The following is a 21,229-nucleotide window of genomic DNA, read 5'->3' on the forward strand; positions in this document are numbered from 1 at the left end:
TGACCCCTGGTGGATACCCATGGGGGATAAAGAGTGACCACTGGGTATGGGAGTGACTTCATGAGGGATGGAGAATGACCAGTGGGTGTGGGAGTGACTCCTGGGGCTGGAGAGTGACCCCTGGATTGGGAGTGACGCCTGACTATGAAGACAGACCACTGGGGACAGAGTGACCACTGGGGACAGAGTGATCCCTGAGGTATAGAGAGTGACACTTGGAGGATAGGGAATAACACTTTGGGTATGGGAGTGACTGCTGGGGGACAGAGAGTGACCCCTGGGTGTGTGACTCCTGGGTACAAAGACTGATCACTGGGGATAGAGAGTGACCCCTGGAGGATAGAGAGTGACCACTGGGTGTGTGACTCCTGGGTACGAGGTGTGACTCCTGGGTATGAAGACTGACCACTTGGGTTAGAGTGACCACTGGGTGTGTGACTGCTGGGTACGAAGACTGACCACTGGGGATAGAGAGTGACCCCTGGAGGATAAAGAGTGGCCACTGGGTGTATGACTCCTGGGTACAAAGAGTGACCACTGACCGTGGAAATGGATGGACCTCCACCGTTATTACCTTGACTCCAGATCCGGCTGCGGCGCCTGCGCCTTGAGCCGACTTTCCCGGGCCCGGCTGCGGCGCCTGCGCCCTGAACGCGGTCCCTCCGGGAGGGAGGCCGGCCGCTGGCCGCCTGGCGCAGGCGCGCCTCGCCCTGCAGCGTCCTCGCGCACCGGGGCCACTTCCTGCCCGAGTCCCTCTGCAAATCTGAGTGTGTGTCTGCAAGAAACACAGGGAGGATCAGCAGGCAGCAAGGGGGGTGGTTTAAACAATTGCAAGAAAAGGGGCAAAGTGCACGCAATGCAATCACCTCCAGATCTTGAGGGGCTTTAGGAATCACAGGTACGTGGCAGCAAGGTTATCTTCCAATTCTCCTTTTATTTTGCAGAATGTTTTTATTCATTTGCAGAGTGGATTTGCGACAGATGCAAAAAGGTGGAGGGAAAGGATGCAAAAGACCCCTTTAATGCAAGAAAAAAACATGTTGAAATCACAGCGCATTGAAAGAAATAGCATATTGCACAATACAAATGAGTTTTTGACCTAGATGATATATATATATATATATACATATGTCCCTCCAGTGATTTTTTTTCCCCCTTCTGAATTGTGCATTGACTGGAACATCCAAGAGATGGCTCATCTTATTGTGAAGATGCTGTTCTCTCGCCCATCAGTTTCTTGAGGATCCTGCTGCAGTAAATGCTTTGTCGTGTTGATGTGGCATCTTGCTGAGGTTGTACAGTAGCAGGCTTATGGCTGGCAGGCTGCAAGGGGGAAAGCCTCTTAAGATCTTGTGTGTGTGCATTTCGCTTGTTGGTGTGTTTACAGGTAAATGATACAGGAGAGGGGGGTGGGGGGAAACACCTACATGTATTGTCTTAAGCCAGAGGGTGGTGATGCTATCTGAGAGCAACAAGGCTTTATGCATGGTCAGATTTATGTCAGTCAACCTGTAATCTACCCATGCATTCTTCCAAGATCAGACTGGAGGAATCCTATTTTTTTTTAAAAGGTGAAAAGGTGTCAGTGTTTGGCTTGCAAACTGTAATTTGTCTCACTGCGATGATAATTCGACAGCACTGCCTCCATCAATAATACAAAAGGCAATCTAAAATCATGTCTCGAACTACATTTTTAGTAAATATAACGGCTGGCGTTGCTGTTAGGATGTCAGCTTTACCATTTTGCATATCTCTGTGCAGTTTAAGAAATTAATTCTGTCTACAGTTCAGCAGAGAGAGAGAGAGCAGTTAAATTCTGCAACTTGCACTCGTGTCCTAGTGAATTTTTTGAAGAAATGTCTGAAGGACTTTTCACTCATTTAAGTTTTCTTCTTATTTTGGAGTTCTTTACAATCACCAATGAGAACTTCAGTGGGTCAGGAAAGTAAAAGATTTGGTTAAAAATCTGAGTAACATCTACTCCATGTGAATGCCGTGGTCCATAGCTACAAACGGATTGAAACCTGATGACTAGTGTGTGGGAGGTAAACTACAGACTTAAAATTTTGAACCGTGACAGTTATGTCCACTCTTTTTTTCTAATAACAAATTCCATTCATTCATTGAATGTTTGGTCTTCAGGAATGGCTTCTTCAATAACAAGCTGCCCCCCTGGTCACACTGTCTTGCAGTTGTGGGGTCAGCTTCCAGATGTAGGCTCACAAAGCCCAGCTCTACCTCTCCGCCACCTGTCTTGACCCCCTCCACTGTCTCTGTGATGTCAGGCTCTTTGTTCAGTATCCAGACTTGCATGAGCCACAATTTCCTCCAGTTTAAATACTGGGAAGACTGAAATTGCCACAAACTCTTCTGCCTCGCCATTGATTCCAGCCCCTCCCCAGGTCGGGGCCTCTGGTTGAACTGAAATGTTTGCAACCTTGCTGTCGTATTGGACCCCGAGGCTGAGTTTCTGACCACGTAACCTCTCCGTCACAAAGACTGTCTACTTCCACCACCACAGTGTCGCCCATCATCGCCCCTGTCTCAGCCCATCTGCTGCTGAAACTCTCATCCATACCTTTGTGCTGTCCTGGGTGGCTTCCCATTCTCCACCTTGTGTTAATGTCAGTTCATCCAAAATTCTGCTGACCGCATCCTAATTCGCTCCAAGTGTCTCTCGCCCATCTGCTCTCTGATCTATATTGGCTCGCTGTCCTCCAAAGCTTCAGATTTATTCTTCTCACCCTCTTGTTTAAGTCACCTCATGCCCTTGCCCCTACTGCATCGATAACCTTTTCAGCCTTACGGCCCTATGCTGCTTGTATCCTAACTTGCACCAAGTCCCATTCACCCTTCACCCCTGTCGTCACTGACCTGAATTAGCTCATAGGAGCTGGAGGTCCTTCAGCTCTTCAAACATGCTCACGTCTGATCTTCAACCTCAGCTCCACCTTCCCCTCTAACCCCATATCCCCTAATTCCCTCACTACCGAATGGTTCCTGGTTAAACAAGACCTTGATTTTTAAATTTTCATCCTTGTTTTTAAATTCCCCCATGGCCTCATCCCTCCCTATCTCTGTAACCACCTCCAGCCCCTACAACCCTCCCTATCTCTGTAACCTCCTCCAGGCCCTGCAACCCTCCCTATCTCTGTAACCTCCTCCAGCCCCTACACCCCTCCCTATCTCTGTAACCTCCTCCAGCCCCTACACCCCTCCCTATCTCTGTAACCTCCTCCAGCCCCTACAACCCTCCCTATCTCTGTAACTGCCTCTAGCCGGTACAACCCTCCCTATCTCTGTTACCTCCTTCAGCCCCTACAACCCTCCCTATCTCTGCAACCTCCTCCAGCGCCTACAACCCTCCCTATCTCTGTAAACTCCTCCAGCCTCTACAACCCTCCCTATCTCTGTAACTGCCTCTAGCCCGTACAACCCTCCCTATCTCTGTTACCTCCTTCAGCCCCAACGACTCTCCCTATCTCTGCAACCTCCTCCAACCCCTACAACCCTCTGAAGTATGTGTTCTCTAATTCTGGCCTCTTGAGCATCCCCGATTTTAACTGCTCCACCATTGGCAACTGTGACATCAGCTGCTTAGCGCTTAAGCTCTGTAATTCCCTCTGTAAACCTCTCTACCTTTCTCCCTTCTTTCGAGATGTTCCTTAAAAGTACCAGTGTTTGCAAGCATCCACAGCCAGATGAACTGAATGGAGGATCCCTCCAGGTTTATTCCTGAGATGCCAGTCTTTAATTCAGTTCACTCTGTGTTGTCAAAAATTGGCTGCGTGCACAGGAAACGGCAAAGGCTATGAGGCCTGACAATATTCCAGCAGTGTACTGAAGACTTATGCTCCAGAACTTGCCGCGCCCCTAGCCAAGTTGTTCCAGTACAGCTACAACACTGACATCTACCTGGCAATATAGAAAATTGCCCGGGTATGTCCCATTCGCAAATCCAATCTGGCCAGATACCACCTATCTACTCTCGATCATCAGCAAAGTGTTGGAAAGTGCCATCAACGGTGTTATCAAGTGTGACTTGCACAGCAATAACCTGCTCATTGACACTCAGATTAGTTTCCACCAGGACCACTTGACTCCAGATCTCATTACAGCCTTGGTTCAAACATAGACAAAAGAGGTTAACTCCAGAGGTGAGGAGAGAGTGACTGTCCTTGACATCAAGGCAGCATTTGACTGAGTGTGGCATCGCAAAACTCGAGTCATTGGGAATCGGGGGAAAACTCTCCACTGGTTGGAGTCATACCTAGCACAAAGGAAGATGGTTGTGGTTGTTGGAGGTCAGTCACCTCAGTTCCAGGACATCACTGCAGGAGTTCCTCAGGGTAGTGTCCTCGGCCCAACCATCTTCAGTCGCTTCATCAATGGCCTTCCTTCCATCATGAGGTCAGAAGTGGGGATGTTCACTGATGATTGCACAATGTTCACCATTCGTGACTCCTCAGATATCGAAGCATCCTGTGTCCATATGCAGCAGGACCTGGACTTGGGCTAATAATATCCAGGCTTGGGCTGATAAGTGACAAGTAACATTCGCGCCACACAAGTGCCAGATGATGACCATCTCCAACAAGAGAGAATCTGACCATCACCCCTTGACATTCAATGGCATTACCATCACTGAATCCCCCACTAGGGTCTATTCTGGGGATTACCATTGACCAGAAACTGAACTGGGCTAGCCATATAAGTACTGTGGCTACAAGAGCAGGTCAGAGGCTGGGAATCCTGCAGCGAGTAACTCACCTCCTGACTCCCCAAAGCCTGTTCACCATCTACAAGGCACAAGTCACATCCCATGGAAGAATTTAAAAAAATCTCTCTTCATGGCTTGGTGTCAATTTTTTTTTGATAATATTCTCCTGAAGTGCCCTGGGACATTTCACTATATTAAAGGTGCTATATCAATGTAGGCAAGTTGTTGAATGAAAATACTGATTGTATGAATTAAAATTTACCAACAGACAGATAAAGAGAGGAGCTTTAAAACTATCTGGCTTTTGTATTCTAGATGGAATTCTATTAATCACTCTCATTTGCATTCTGTCAGCCATGTCTGAAACCAGTAATGCCAATGTGTTGTTTGCCAAGTCAAATTATCTTTTCTCAGTGTGACATTGTTAATATGTAGAATGTTGCTGCGCAGGAGCAGGCCATTAGGCCCGTCAAGTTTGTGCAAGTGTTTATCTCCACATGAGCTGTCTAATTTAATTCCACTCTCCTGCCTTCTCTCTGTACTTTATTTTCCAAGCCCCTATCTAAAGAATCTAATGGAATTTACTTTTGAGTGACTTGTGACGGGGAATACGTGAGAAGTAGGAGTAGGCCATTTGGCCCCTCAAACCTGCTCCGCCATTCAATAAGGTCATGACTAAACTGATTGTAACCTTAATCCTACTTTCCTGTCTGTCCCCATGATCCTTTGCTCCCTTGTAGATTAAAAATCTGTCTCACTCAGCCTTGAATGTAATTGAATGACCCAGCCTACACTGATCACTGGGGTAGAAAATTCCAAAGATTAATGACTTCTGAGAGAAGACATTCCTCCTCATCTCTGTCTGAAATGGGAGAGACTTCTTATTTTGAAAACCGTTCACCCTAGATTCCCCAACAATGTATCCCATCAAGCCCCCTCAGAATCTTATGCTTCAATAAGATCGACTCTCATTCTTCTAAACTCCAATGAATCTAGACCCAATCTGCTCACCCTTTCCTCATAACACAACCCCTTCATCCCAGGAATCAATCTAGTGAACCTTCTTTGAACTGCTTCCAATGTAAGTCAGTCCCTCATTTTGTAAGGAAACCCAAAACTATACACAGTAAATGCCATGTTATAGCTGCCCTCTGAGGCAGATTTTTAAAACCTTTTCAATTCTGTTTCTGTAACCACCTCCAGCCGTACATCCCTCCAAGATCTTGGCATTCCTCCCCCTTGCTCCCAGATTTTAATTGCGCCACCATTGCTGGCCATGCCTTCAGCAGCCGAGACCTTGGGCCCTGGAATTCCCTCGCTAAACCTCTCTCTTTCTTTTAGACTCAGTTGATAAACCTGGACCAAGCTTTTGGTCATCCCTCCTTATGTGGCTCAATGTTAAATTTTGTGTGATAACACTTCTATCAAGCGCATTGGGATGTTTGACTGTGTTAGAGCTGCTGTACAAATGCAAGTTGTTGCACTGAATAAGCGATGCACCCTTTTCCCCATTTTTTTTTTCAATTTTGTGTTTGTAACTTGCTGTGTCTGTCCTCTCCTATCCTTCGTGATTCAGCCAAATAACTGTAAATACTGAGATAAAAGCAAAAAACTGCGGATGCTGGAAATCCAAAACAAAAATAGAAACAGAAATACCTGGAAAAACTCAGCAGGTCTGGCAGCATCGGCGGAGGAGAGCACAGTTGATGTTTCGAGTCCTCATGACCCTTCAACAGAACTAAGTAAAAATAGGAAAGGGCTGAAATATAATATCTTATATTTCTTATATCTTATATTTCACCCCTTTCCTATTTTTACTTAGTTCTGTTGAAGGGTCATGAGGACTCGAAACGTCAACTGTGCTCTCCTCCGCCGATGCTGCCAGACCTGCTGAGTTTTTCCAGGTATTTCTGTAACTGTAAATACTGTAACCCAACTGTTGTTGAACATTGCTGAGGTTGGGGAGTCAGATGGCCAGATGCATGGCCCATGTGTTGATAATCTCGCTGATGCAGGAAAAATTGGGTCTTTATTTTTACTGGAAAAAGGCCCTGAGTCGAACAGTTAAAAAAGTTGACAATTTGCCCCAATCTGAAAAAGGATTCTGGGAAATCGGCAATCTCAATCATAAAGTTTGCAAGTGAGAAGGAAAACAAAATTGAAAATAGATTTCGGCAAGAATTCCTTGCAAAGAAATAGATTTTAATGTTTTTGCGACTCGTTTCCTCTCATCCTCGCTCCTCATACCCAACTGACTAATCTTTGCTGACACTAAATTGTACATTTTTCAATTGGAAACATGTTACGAAAATAACAAACCCTTGTGGCCTCCTAACCTCCCTGTTACTTATCTAGACAGTCTGATCTGTAAAGATATTAATCATACTGTGCTGCTGGCTGGGACGTGTAGTCTATAAATCCAATTTGTAAATCCATATTCTTTTGGTGAAGATATTGGACTATCTGCTCTGGAAAGTCCCAGGCAGCCTCCTGACAACCCTTGAGGCTCACCCTGCAGAGGTAATTGTGTGGTGCTCATATCTGATCGAATGTGCTATAGCTCATTGGGATAGGCTGTGACAACTGAATGAAATTACATAGAATTACATTACTGAAACCAGCAATTCAGCCCAACTGGTCTGTGCCGATATTTATGCTCCACATGAGCTTCCTCTCACCCTACTTCATCTCACCCTGTCAACATATCCTTGTATTCGTTTCTCCCTCATGTGTCTATCCAGCTTCCCCCTTAAATGTGTCTATACTATTCACCTCGACCACTCCCTGTGGTAGCGAGTTCCACATTCTCCCCACTCTCTGGGTAAAGAAGTCCCTCCTGATTTTCCTCTTATAGTTGTGGCCGCCCTAGTTCCACAAGTGGAAACATCTTTGCTACGCCTACCCTATCAAACTCTGTAATGATCTTAAAGACCAAGGAAGATGATGCATGCCTCTAGAGCAAGATTAACATGGAGGTCGCCAATGCCCTCTTAGGACATGGTACCTGAAGAGAGAGAAAGAGATCAGATCAGCCCATAGTTGTTGCTTTTCTAGAGAAAAGAGCCCCAGCCTCTTCAATCTTTCCTGATGGGTATAATCTCTCAGTTTGGGTACCACTCCAGTAAATCTTTTTTTTCACCTTTCCCAGTGCCTCTATTACCCATTTTATAATTTTAGATTCTCATGACTTATGGGAAAAAGTTTTAACTCATTCAAAACCCACCTACTTACACTGAGTTAAAATCAGGCTGCGTGATGTTTCTAAGATATGATTTGGCTGCAGAAACTTGTGCATTTTGGTTACATGCACCCTTGTATTGCCCTGTCCATTTGTTATTCTTCGGTGGATGGACAGCACGTTGGAACTTTAAATTTAATTTTGAAGTTTGAATTCAAAGATAGGGAATGTTGTTAATTCCCTGTGAGGGATTTTGCCCTGTATTGTGTGATACTTTACATTTCTCAAGCTTGGAGTAATCCCACCAGGTGTGTGTGTTTTTTTCACATCAATAAATAAACAACTACTGCGGATGCTGTTACTCTGAAATAAAAACAGAAAATGCTGCAAATGCTCAGCAGGTCAGGCAGGATCTGTGGAGAGAGCAACAGAGTTAACATTTCAGGTCGATGAACTTTCATCGGAACTGGGAAAAGTTAGAGATGTAATGTATACAGAGACGGGGGGGGGGGGGGTAAGAACAAACGGGAAGGCGAGTGATAGGGTGGAAGATGGGAGTGATTAAATGACAAAAGGGATGACGGCGCAAGGCAAAAGGAGATGGTAAAGGGACAAATAAGATGAGTCTAAAGGAAGCATGAATGGAATTGGCAGAATCATCCCCAATAACTATAGCCCAAATAAATGGAGGCGAATGATTTGAAATTGTTGAACTCACTCGAGCCTGGAAGGCTGTTAAGTCCCGAATTGAGAGACGAGGTGCTGGTCCTCACACTCACGCTGAGCTTCACGGGAACATTGCAAGAGGCTGAGGTCAGAATGGGAATGTGACGGAGAATTAAAATGACAGGCGACCGGAAGTTCGGGGTCATGCTTGCAGACTGAACGGAACTGTTCTTTCAGGTACTGTCCCCAATGTAGAACAGACAGCCTTGTAAGCAGTAAATATGGTATAGTAAATCAAGAGAAGTATAAGTAAATCACTGTTTTACCTGGAAGGAGTGTCTGGGGCCTTGGACAATCAGAAGAGAGGGGATAAAAAGGCAGGTGTTGCGTCTCCTGCGCTTACATGGAAAGGTAATGTGGGCAGGAGTGGGGATGTTGGGGTGGACCAGGCTGTCTCCGAGGGAACGATCCCTTTGGAATGCTGCAAGGGGAGGGGGAAGATGTGTTTTGGCGGCATCATGCTGGAGGTGGCGAAAATGGAAGAGAGTGATCCAGTCAGTAAAGAGGCTGGTGGGGTGGAAGGTGAGGGCTGGGGAACCCTATCATGGTTCTGGGAGGAAGGGGAAAGAGTGAGAGTAGATGTGCAGGAAATAGAATGGACAAGGGGGAGGGTCCTGCCAACCAATGGTGAGGAAAAGGAAGACATAACTATGGTATGGAAGGTTGGCTCATCAGAGCAGTTGTGATGGAGAATGGAATAGAGCCCTTACAGGAAGCGGGGTGTGAGGAAGCGTAGCCGAGGCAGCTGTAGGAACCTGTGGGCTTGTAGTGAATATTAAATGATAGCCTATCCCCAGAGATGGACACAGAGAATTGAGTTAGGGAAAGGAAGAGCTGGCGATGGACCACTTGAAGGTGAGCGAATTGGAAGCAAAGTTGATCAGGTTTTCCAGTTCGGAGTGAGAGCCAGAAATGGCACCAATACAGTCATCGATGTACTGGGAAATGAGGTGAGGTAAGGATCCTGTGTAGGACTGGAACAAAGAACGTTACACACAACCCGCATAAAGGCAGGAATGCTTAGGACTGGTTCCTGTATTTGGAGGAAGTGAGCGGAGTGAAAGGAGAAGTTGTTCAATGTGAGAACAAATTCAGCCAAGCGGAGGTGAATGGGGACTCATTGGGCCTCGTTCAAGGAAGAAGCTCTCAGGCTCTATTTACATTGCCTGTTCTGCAGTAGCAACTGCAGTGGTGGTACCAATGACCTTCACCAGCCAGGATAAAAGCAAACCACTGCAGATGCTGGAAATCTGAAACAAAAACAGAAAATGCTGGAAAAACTCAGCAGATCTGACAGCATCTGTGGAGAGAAAGACAGAGTCAACGTTTCGAGTCCGTATGACTCTTCTTCAGAGCTAAAGAGAAGTAGAAATGTGATGAAATTTATACTGTTTAAGGGGGGGGTTGGAGCAGGTGAAGCTGGATAGAAGGCCAGTGATAGGTGGGGGTAAAGGAGAGATTGACAAAGATGTCATTAACAAAAGGACAAAGGGAATGTTAATGGTAATAGTTAGTGCTAAAAAAGGTGCTGATAGTTTCAAAGGTAAGAAAGCAGAATGTGATAATAGCAGAACAAGCGCTTACCTCTGTCCTTTTGTTCATGACATCTTTGTCAATCTCTCCTTTGCCCCCACCTATTACTGGCCTTCTATCCAGCTCCACCCCCCACTTAAACAGTATACATTTCATCACATTTCCAGTTCTCTGAAGAAGAGTCACACCGACTCGAAACGTTAACTCTGTTTCTCTCTCCACAGATGCTGTCAGACCTGCTGAGTTTTCCCAGCATTTTCTGTTTATCTTCATAAATTGTCAGGTAACTATTGGAGGTCCGAATGACCTTTTCTGAAGGTTTACAGCTATTAAAATGGGCCCCATTGTAAAACCTATTTTCAGTCCTTTATCATAATTACAATTTTTTAAAAATGAGTTGTTAGCCACTATGTAATGATAAACTTAACATGGCTGTTTTCTCAAGCTAAACTAAATGCTACATAATTATACTAAAGCTAACAATAATGAAAAAGAAAGACTTGCATTTATATAGTGCCTTTCATAACCATTCACATCCCAAATCACTTTACAGTCAACAGATGACTTTCTGAAGTGTAGTCACTGCTGCAGCTTCAGAAACGTGGTTCCAATTAGCGTACAGCAAGCTTCCTCAAGCGACAATGTGGTGATGACCAGATAATTTTTTTTAATAACTAATGTTTGAGGGATAGATATTGGCCAAGACACTGAAGAAAATTCTCTTCGGACAGTGCAGTAGGATCTTTTGCGCTCCTTGAGAAGACAGATGGGGTCTCGGTTTAAAGCCTCATCCAAAAGACAGTATCTCTGACGGTGCAGCACTCCCTCAGTACTGCAGCACACCCTCAGTACTGCACTGGGAGCTCAGTCTGAATTTTGGAAAAAAATTAAGGCTGGTTACAGCCCTCCTGACAGGCATGTTTTTGATGGGAAGGCACGTAAAATATGATAGGTGGCTAGCCCACTGCCTTCCTGCCCACCCTCGACCCAGTTCCCCATAATACAGGTGGGCTGGCTTACTGTATTATCAAGCAAATTGATCCTGTACTATAAAACTGTTGGCTTGGGCAGGCGGCTGGGACTGGGCAGGACATTTTTTTAAAAATAAACTGCTTAAAAGGCAGGAAAGAATGGGGGGTACCTCCCTTGGTTGGTGGGTGGGGTTGACCTGCACACATCAGAGGCACTTCCTAACCCCTCTGTTAAGATGTTACTATTCACCCCCCTACTTTGGACCTCCCACCTGGCTTCCAAAGCCCCCCCTCCTCACCCCTCTCCCTTGGCTCCTCGATCCCTCCCTCCACAATTACCCCTGACTTACCTCACTCCAGCATCCTTGTCCTCCTCATCCTGGGGCCTATATGCAGTTCCAGCAGTGCCCAATACTGAGTTCTGGGACTGCTAGCCAATCAGATCGGTCACAGCTCTCAAAGGTGGGAAAGTATCTCGCCTTGTTCATGTCGCCCGCCGGCAGCTCTTTTATTGTGGCCGGGCGGCCGTGTTGAATGTTGGTTGGAGCAACACTGACTTTCCTTCTGGGGAGGGTGAGCAATATAAACCCCCCCGCCCCGAGCTCTAACTGCACCCGACCCTGTAAAATTCAGCCCAGCATCCATCTTGCTGATAATACCTCTATTCTGTAGAATTTAGAAGCTTGTGAGGTGATCTTATTTGAAACATACAACATTCCCAAAGGTCTTGAGAGGCTAGAAACTGGGAGGATGTTTCCCCTTTCTAGGGAATCTAGAACACTGGGTCACAGTCTCCAGGATAAGGGGTCGGCCGTTTTGGACTGAGATAAGAAGAAATTTCTTCAGTCAAATGGTTGTGAACATTTGGAATAAAAGCATAGAAACTAGGAGCAGGAGTAGGCCATTCGGCCCTTCAAGCCTGCTCCGCCATTCATTATGATCATGGCTGATCATCCAACTCAATAGCCTGCTCCCCCTTTCTCCCCATATCCTTTGATCTCTTTAACCCCAAGAGCTATATCTAACTCCTTCTTAAAAACATACAATGTTTTGGCCTCAACTACTTTCTGTGGTAACGAATTCCACAGGCTCACCACCCTCTGGGTGAAGAAATTTCTCCTCATCTCAGTCCTAAATGGTCTACCCCGTATCCTCAGACTGTGACCTCTGGTTCTGGACTCCCCCACCATGGGGAACATCCTTCCTGCATCTACCCTGTCTAGTCCTGTTAGAATTTTATAGGTTTCTATGAGATTCCCCATTCTTCTGAACTCCAGCGAACCCTCTAACCCAGAGGGTTGTGGATGCCCAGATGTTGAGGATATTCCCAAGACAGAGATCAACAGGTTCTTGGGGCAGTAAGAGAATATGGGGATAGGGCGGGAAAGTGGAGTTGAGGTAAAAGATCACCCATAGTCTTCTTAAATGCTGAAACATGTTTGAAGGTCTGAATGACCTTCTGCTCCTATTTCTTAAGTTACAATATGAAAGGACAACATAAGAGCTTTCTGAAGCACACAGACAGCGTAACAAGAGCTTGACTGTATGGGGGATGTGTTAAACATTTTGCAATGATGTTTGAAAAAATGAAGGTGACAGTGAAGTGATAGATGTGCTGGAGGAGGAACAAGTCTTCCGGAATTTCGGGAAAGAATAAGCAGAAGTTCAGATGTCCCCAGCCCTCCTCAAAATTGAAAACTGGCTCAGGGAATGAGATGGTGGTCATCCTCACAGCTCTGCCCAAGATGGCAGAGAAAGATAAACTATAGATTAGTGAGACGAGGGTCCATTGTAAACGCTTGGTATTTGTAATTTGAATTAAAATTAGTTGGTTAAGTGAGGCCAGTACTATGGATCTTTGAAGAAGTGATTGGATAGATCACTAATACTCATTGCATACCCATTTCTAGATCTTCTGGCTACCCATATACTACTAGTATTCTGACTTTATATATTAACCCCTTTAATGCCCAAGTATTGTACAAATTGTACATACCTATGATAATAGACGTGTGCACAACTTAAACCGTGTTATAAGAGTACTACCTGCCATTAATGTGACGGCTGAGCTTGTTTATATGAACATGGGCATGTAAATTTTGGGAGTGATGGTTTGAGTCATAAGTTGTTCGCTACACATTGGGGTTGGTGAAAATCCACTTTCACATGAGTAACTGGTGGTAAAACCTCGTCAGCCCTGACAGTGCGGGGAAGCTTTGTCCGCATTTGGATCCAAACTTCAGCCGACAGCGTTAGTTGGAGCTCATCTTGAAATGTCCAGCAGGCAGGCTTTCCTGTACTTTTATTGACCAGTCTTGGAGAATCGCTACTGCAGAAATGCTTGTGAAAGGGTAGCGGCCCCAGCTTTGTGTGTTTCTCATTGAGGGAAGGTAATCGCACCATGGCCTCGGTGAGAGGCTGCTTGATGTCTGCTTCGACACCATCCTACAACTGTACTTTATTCCCTGTCATGATTTTGTGAATGTTTTGGAAAATTTTCCTCCACAAAGCCAGACCAGAATTTCGGTTTTTTTTTATCTTTAACTCAATTTTGCCCTAAACATTGAAGATTGTTTGTACCCAGCCCTTGAAGTGCTAGATGTAGCTCATTCAGGAGAGAGAGTATATCTGACGAGCAGCCACGAGAGCAAGGCCATGTCCTGTAGACAGTGAGGGAGTGGGAAGGGTTCTCTGATGTAGGAGTGAAAGTGCCAAGACCTTGCCAAGTGACAGCCTTCGACCTCTGTGTGAAATAATACATTGACGTACTTGCTTCCCATCTCATTACTTAGAGGGAAACATATTCTGGAATTCAAGGGCCGAGCTTTTATAAAATTAACCATCTTCACAGCATTGTCCAGGATCTCCTTACAGCTGATGGGCATGCTTTTGGCAGTGAGTGTTTTGCTGGGTGTGCTGCAATGCACATATCTCGCATTTGAAGCAACTGCTCTGATATGTGTTACTGCTCCACTGTTTCTACCAATTATCAACTTTGCTGAATGTGTGTTTTATTCATTAACGGAATGTGGGCAGCACTGGCTAGGCCAGCATTTATTGCCCACCCCTAATTGCCCTTGAGAAGGTGGTGGTGAGCTGCCTTCTTGAACCACTGCAGTCCATGTGGTGTAGGTACACCCACAGTGCTGTTAGGGAGGGAGTCCCAGGATTTTGACCCAGCAACAACTATAAAATTTGAAAACAGGATGTTGTGTTACTTGGAGGGGAACTGCCAGGTGGTGGTATTCCCGCGTGTCTGCTGCCCTTGTCCTTCTAGGTGGTAGTGGTCGTGGGTTTGGAAGGTGGTGTCGAAGAAGCCTTGGTGAGTTCCTGCAGTGTATCGTGTGGATGGTATACACTGTGTATCGGTGGTGGAGGGAGTGAGTGAGTTGGTGCAGATGCCCACACATTGTGACCAAATGATATCATGTTGATTTATGAAGCTGTCAGGCAACTGGAAAATCTCCTCAGTTGTTGACCTGGTAGGCAGCGTCTGGTAAAACAAAATGTCTTCCTGTATTGTACCTTTGTAAATGTATCTCAGCTACACAGAATGTGAGCTAAGCCTGCCCTGTCTGTGGCTTCATCCAGCTGCAGAGCAAAGTACTGACTGCTAATGACACCATTCGCTAATTGAGTTAGGACTTTGTTGCCCTTGTCATTAATTCAACGGGACACTGTGCTGCTTCATGAGGGAATTAACTGAATTAATCTTTGGTCTCTCTTTCCAAGCACAGTGCTTACCATGTCTGCAGCCTCAGGTAGCATTAGTTCCTCCGCTATGCCGTGTGATTTTCACAGCCCCGTACCTCACTAAGTATGAGGCTTCAAGGGCCTTAACAGTCATCAGCAGTAGAAAAGCACAAAACTGTCTTGGTCACCATTAGCTGCACCCATATCCACTTGGAAAGTTCTGGTGGTTTGCCCTTGTGTTGAATGTGGAGCTGAGTGGCTGAGGTGAATCGTATGGATGCATTTAAGAGGAAGCTAGATAAACACACGAGGGAGAAGGGAATAGAGGGTTACAGTGGTACATTTAGATGAGGAAAGACAGGAGGAGGCCTTAGTGGAGCCTGAACACCAGCATGGACGGACTGGGCCGAACAGCCTGTTTCTGTGCTGTATATCCTATGTTATTCTCAAATGTCTGCGTAGAAGGAGATGGTTTCGGGCTCTTGTTCAACAGGACTGCACCATGTAACACACAGTGGCCCCAGTCCAAGTAAATCCCATTGCAGTGTAGTTATTTGTCATGTTTGTGTCTGTCTGATATAGAGCCTTTTGCTTTTTGCATCGTGTCAATGTTTTGCTTCACAGGCTGAGATTCATCATATGTTGAGTCAGTATTCGTTGTCTCAGCAGCAAATTCAGCAAGCTAACTGGTACCAGCAAGACAGGCTAAATCAATTTGCTTCTCATCAATGATGTTTTGCAGTCCATTTCCAAATGCAGCAAGGCCTGGACAATATCCAGGCTTGGGCTGACAAGTGGCAAGTAACATTTGTGCCACACAAATGCCAGGCAATGACCATCTCCAACAAGAGAGAATCTTAACTATCACCCATGACATTCAGTGGCATAACTATTGCTGAATCCCCCACTCTCAACACCCTGGGGGGGTTACCATTGATCAGAAACTGAACTGGACTAGCCATAGAAATACTGTGGCTACAAGAACAGGTCAGAGGCTAGGAATCGTGCTACGAGTAACTCACCTCCTGACTCACCAAAGCCTGTCCACCAACGACAAGGCACAAGTCAGGAGTGTGATAAGAACATAAGAAAATAAGAAATAGGAGCAGGAGTAGGCCATTCGGCCCCTCGCCTGCCCTGCCATTCAGTAAGATCATGGCTGATCTGCCCCAGGCCTCTAATCCTCTTTCGTGCCAGTTCCACATGGCCCTCAGCTCCCTGATATTTCAAAAATCTATCCACCTCCTCCTTAAATACTTTGTGATCTAGCCTCCACAACTCTCTGGGGCAGAGAATTCCAGATATTTGCTATCCTCTGAGAGAAGAAATTCCTTCACATCTCAGTTTTAAATGTTTCCCCTTATTCTGTAACTATGTCCCCTAGTTCAAGATTCCCCCACTAGTGGAAACACCTTCTCAACATCTACCCTGTCAAGCCCCCTCAGAATCTTGTACGTTTCAATAAGATCACCCCTCATTCTTCTAAACTCTAATGAATAACGGCCTAATCTGTTTAGCCGTTCTTGATAATTCAACCCCTTCATCCCAGGAATCAGCCTAGTGAATCTCTTTTGAACTGCCTTCAATGCCAGTATATCCTTTCTTAAATACGGGGACCAAAACTGTACACAGTACTCCAGGTGCAGCCTCACCAACACCCTGTACAGTTGTAACAAAGCTTCCCTATTTTTAAACTCCAACCCCGGAGCAATACAGGCCAAAATTCCATTTGCCTTCTTAATTATTTGTTGCACCTGCATGCTAACTTTTTGTGTTTCATGCACAAGAACACCCAGATCCCTCCGTGCTGCACTTTTTTTGAGTCTCTCTCCATTTAAATAATAGTCTGCCTTTTGATTCTTCCTACCAAAGTGCATGACCTCACACTTTGCTACATTAGACTCCATCTGCCAAGTTTTTGCCCATTCACTCAGCCTGTCTACATCCCCTTTCCGATTCCTTATGTCCTCATCACAAAATGCCCTCCCACCTATTTTTGTATCATCAGCAAATTTGGATACATAACACTCTGCCCCCTCCTCCAAGTCATTAATATAGATAGTAAATAATTGAGGCCCCAAGACTGATCCTTGTGGCACTCCACTAGTTCCACACTTCCAACCTGAAAAAGACCCATTAATCCCAACTCTCTGTCTTCTGTGTGCTAACCAATCCTCAATCCATGCTAATACATTACCCCCAATAACGTGAGCTCCTATCTTGTGCAGTAACTTTTTATGTGGCATCTTATCAAATGCTTTCTGGAAATCCAAATACATGGAATACTCTCCCCTTGCCTGGATGAGTGCAGCTCCAACAACACTCAAGAAGCTTGACACCATCCTGGACAAAGCAGCCCCGCTTGATTGGCACCACATCCACAAACATTCACTTCCTCCACCACCGACGCACAGTAGCAGCAGTGTGCACTATCTACAAGATGCACTGCAGAAACTCACCAAGGCTCCTTAGGCAGCACCTTCTAAACCCACGACCACTACCATCTAGAAGGACAAGGGCAGCAGATAGATGGGAACACCACCACCTGGAAGTTCCCTTCCAAGCCACTGATCATCCTGACTTGGGAATATATCGCCGTTCCTTCACTGTCGCTGGGTCTTAATCCTGGAACTCCCTTCCCAACAGCACTGTTGGTGTACTTAAACCACAGGGACTGCAGCACTTCAAGACGGCAACTCACCACTGTCTTCTCGAGGGCAATTAGGGATGGGCAATAAATGCTGGCCCAGCCAGCGAAACCTACACCCCATAAATGAGTTTTTAAAAACTTGTGTGTTCTCCTTAACTTTAACAGCCTTTAATTACCAGTCCATTTTCACTGTTACATCTTGGCAGACATAGTTCCAGTGTGGAGAATAGACTCACAGTAAAATTCCCCACTTCCCCAAATATCAGCTATCCCCAGCCCCACTCAAACAAGCACCAACTGTCTCCGAGTCCCCTACAAAAAAAAACTGTGCCCTAGTTCTTTGCTATTTCTTACCACCAACCAAACTGATTCTACATTTTGATCCTTTGAACCAAGATCATTTCTCACTAATGTACTGAAGTCATCCTTGATTACCTGAGCTACCCCACCTCCTTTTCCTTTCTTCCTGTCCTTCTAAAATGTCAAATACCCTTGAATGTTCAGGTCCCGGCCATGGTCACTTTGCAACCGTGTCTCTAATGGCTATCATATCATACTCATTTATTGCTATTTATGCTATCAATTCATCTGTCTTGTTACAAATTTTCTTTGTACCTTTGCCATTGCTGATGTGTTGACTTATAACCTTCTGATCTTCCCTTCCACCGAGTATGCAATGAAAGTTGGTTGAACTCAGGCACTTTTTCCATTAGTAGAGGGGTCAATAACCAGGGGGCATAGATTTAAGGTAAGAGGTAGAAGGCTAAAAGGCGGGTTGAGGAGAAAGGTTTTCACCCAGAGGGTGGTGGGAGTCTGGAACTCATTGCCTGAAAAGGTGGTTGAGTAAGAAACTCTCGTAACATTTAAGAAGTTTTTGGACATTCACTTGCGTTGCCATAGCCTCCAGGGCTATGGGCCAAGCACTGGAAAATGGGATTAGTGTAGTCAGATCTTTGTTTACCGGCGCGAACAGGATGGGCCAAATGGTCTCCTTCTGTGCTGTAGACCAAAAAATAAGGCTGTGGGCAAGATCTGATGCCAGGTCTCCACTTGAGGATGTACTTTATTCACTGTTTTGATCGTCAATGCTTACTTCCTTTTACTCGTCCCACTTTACTTTGACCAACAGCTGCATCATACTTTATCCCACTTTTTGGAGCTATCAGCCACGTGTAGCACACTCTTCTGGGTTCAGGTCCCACTCCAGAGACTTGAGCACCACCTCCAGGCTGGCACTCAGCACTGAGGGAGCTCCCCGCTGTCGGAGGTGCCATCTTCCAGCTGAGACGTTAAACTGAGGCTCTGCCTGCCATCTCAGGCGGACATAAAAGAACCCATGGCGCTATTTCAGAGAAGAGCAGGGGAGTTCTCCCTGGTTTCCTGGCCACTATTTATCACTCAACCAACATCACTAGAAACCGATTATCTGGTCATTATCACGATGCTGTTTTTGGGAGCTTGCTGTGCACAAATTGACTGCTGCGTTTCCTACATTACAACAATAACTACACTTCAAAAAGCACTTCATTGGCTGTAACGTGCTTTGGGAGGTCACGAGAGGCGTTATGTAAATGCAAGTCTTTCTTTGTAGGAACTGGGAAGGGGGGGTGGGTGGTGGAGGGCAGTGTTGGTTAGGCATGACCTTGTGTCCTGTGGAGGGCTGGAGTAATGTGCACCAACTGCAGGATAGCGATGCATTGATGAACGTGCTGTGTGTGAGCTGAATTTCAATCCATGTTTTATTGTACGACACATCCTGAAAATGCAAACTGACGAGCTCAGCACTTGTGCTGACAAACACTTCTGTGCAAAAACTGCAAAGCACACAGTACTGAAACTGCTTGGTTACTTTTTATGAATAGTAAAGGATTTGTTTGCTTTACTTTTTGATTGATAGTGGTGGGGGTGCAGTGAGGGGTGTTTCACGCCAGGTCAGCAGTCAGTTTTCAATGTCTAGTGTCAGTTGCTGTATGCCTGTCTATCTGACAGTGAGAGAGAAAACTGCCTCTAGGAAACAGGAGACATTAGGGGTGACCTGATAGAGGTCTTTAAAATTATCAAGGGGTTCGCTAGTGTTGGCATAGTCAAAATGTTTCCACTTGTGGGGTTGGACAGAAAGCGTGGCCATCAAATAAGATAACCACTAATAAATCCAATCGGGAATTCAGGAGAAACCTCTTTACCCAGAGAGAGTGGTGAGAATGTGGAACTCGCTACCACAGGAAGTGGTTGAGGCGAAGAGTTTAGGTACATTTAAGGGGAAGTTAGATAAATACACGTGGAAGAGAGGAATGGAAGGATATACTGAAAGGGTGGGATGAAGTAGGGTTGGGAAGAGGCTCATGTGAGCATAGACACTGACACGCTTTGAACTGTCTTTGAACCAAAATGTTTCCTGGTCAAGTTCTGTATTTTTCTGATTAGACACAGTTGCGAATCTTGTATTTCTCATTTGTTGCAGGAATAATATTTTGGTGATGATAACTATCCATATTTAAAATGTGAGCCAGTTGATGCTGTCCCTTACTGCTGGACTCACACTTATTGTCCATTACTTGGTGCTTACTGCACTACTGAGGAAGTGCTGCATTGTTGGAGGTTCTGTCAACTGGAAGAGACTTTAAACCAAGGCCTCATCTTCTTGAGCCACAGGAGAGGTGCCAGAGGGCTGGAGGACAGCGAATGTTGTACCATTATTCAAGAAGGGTAGTAGGGATAAACCAGGTAATTACAGGCCAGTGAGTCTAACATCAGTGGTAGGGAAACTATTGGAAAAAATTCTGAGGGACAGGATTAATCTCCACTTGGAGAGGCAGGGATTAATCAGGGATAATCAGCACGGCTTTGTCAGGGAGAGATCATGTCTAACAAATTTGATTGAATTTTTTGAGGAGGTGACTAGTTGTGTAGATGAGGGTAGTGCAGTTGATGTAGTCTACATGGACTTCAGTAAGGCTTTTGACAAGGTCCCGCATGGGAGAATGGTCAAGAAGTTAGGAGCCCATGGGATCCAGGGCAATTTGGCAAATTGGATCCAAAATTGGCTTAGTGGCAGGAGGCAGAGGGTGATGGCCGAATGTTGTTTTTGCAATTGGAAGCCTGTGACGAGTGGTGTACCACAGGGATCGGTGCTGGGACCCTTGCTGTTTGTAGTGTTTGTTAATGATTTGGACGTGAATATAGGAGGTATGACCAGTGAGTTCAAAGATGACACAAAATTCGTGGTGTTGTAAATGGTGAGGAGGAAAGCCTTAGATTACAGGACGATATAGATGGGCTGGTAGGATGGGCAGAGCAGTGGCAAATGGAATTTAATCCTGAGAAGTGTGAGGTGATGCATGTTGGGAGGACTAACAACACACAATGAATGGTAGGACCCTAGGAAGTACAGAGGATCAGAGGGACCTTGGTTACATATCCATAGATCCCTGAAAGCAGCAGCACAGGTAGATAAGGTGGTTAAGAAGGCATATGGGATACTTGCCTTTATTAGCCGAGGCATAGAATATAAGAGCAGGGAGGTTATGTTGGAGCTGTATAAAATGCTAGTTAGGCCACAGCTGGAGTACTGTTTGCAGCTCCGATCACCACATTATAGGAAGGATGTGATTGCACTGGAGAGGCTGCAGGGGAGATTCACCAGGATGTTGCCTGGGCTGGAGTATTTCAGCTATGAAGAGAGACTGAATAGGCTAGGGTTGTTTTCCTTAGAGCAGAGAAGGCTGAGGGGGGACCTGATAGAGGTATTCAAAATTATG

At 45.5% G+C, this 21,229-nt stretch overlaps 1 protein-coding gene across 4 annotated transcripts in view; it reads left to right on the forward strand.

The window, feature by feature from the left end:
* Positions 1-765: 765 nt before the first annotated feature.
* apba1a (amyloid beta (A4) precursor protein-binding, family A, member 1a) overlaps positions 766-21,229 on the forward strand; it is a 154,882-nt gene continuing 134,418 nt past the window's right edge. For 2 of the 4 annotated variants that reach the window (XM_078529926.1, XM_078529948.1), the window contains exon 1: positions 820-898. The gene's annotated coding sequence lies outside the window, so the exon portion shown is untranslated. Of the gene's footprint in view, positions 899-2,155; positions 2,214-21,229 lie in introns of those variants that run through there. The other 2 variants (XM_078529927.1, XM_078529938.1) reach the window with 2 other exon arrangements.

This window comes from Cetorhinus maximus, chromosome 2, assembly GCF_964194155.1.
Source record: "Cetorhinus maximus chromosome 2, sCetMax3.hap1.1, whole genome shotgun sequence".
NCBI classification, from domain to species: domain Eukaryota; kingdom Metazoa; phylum Chordata; class Chondrichthyes; order Lamniformes; family Cetorhinidae; genus Cetorhinus; species Cetorhinus maximus.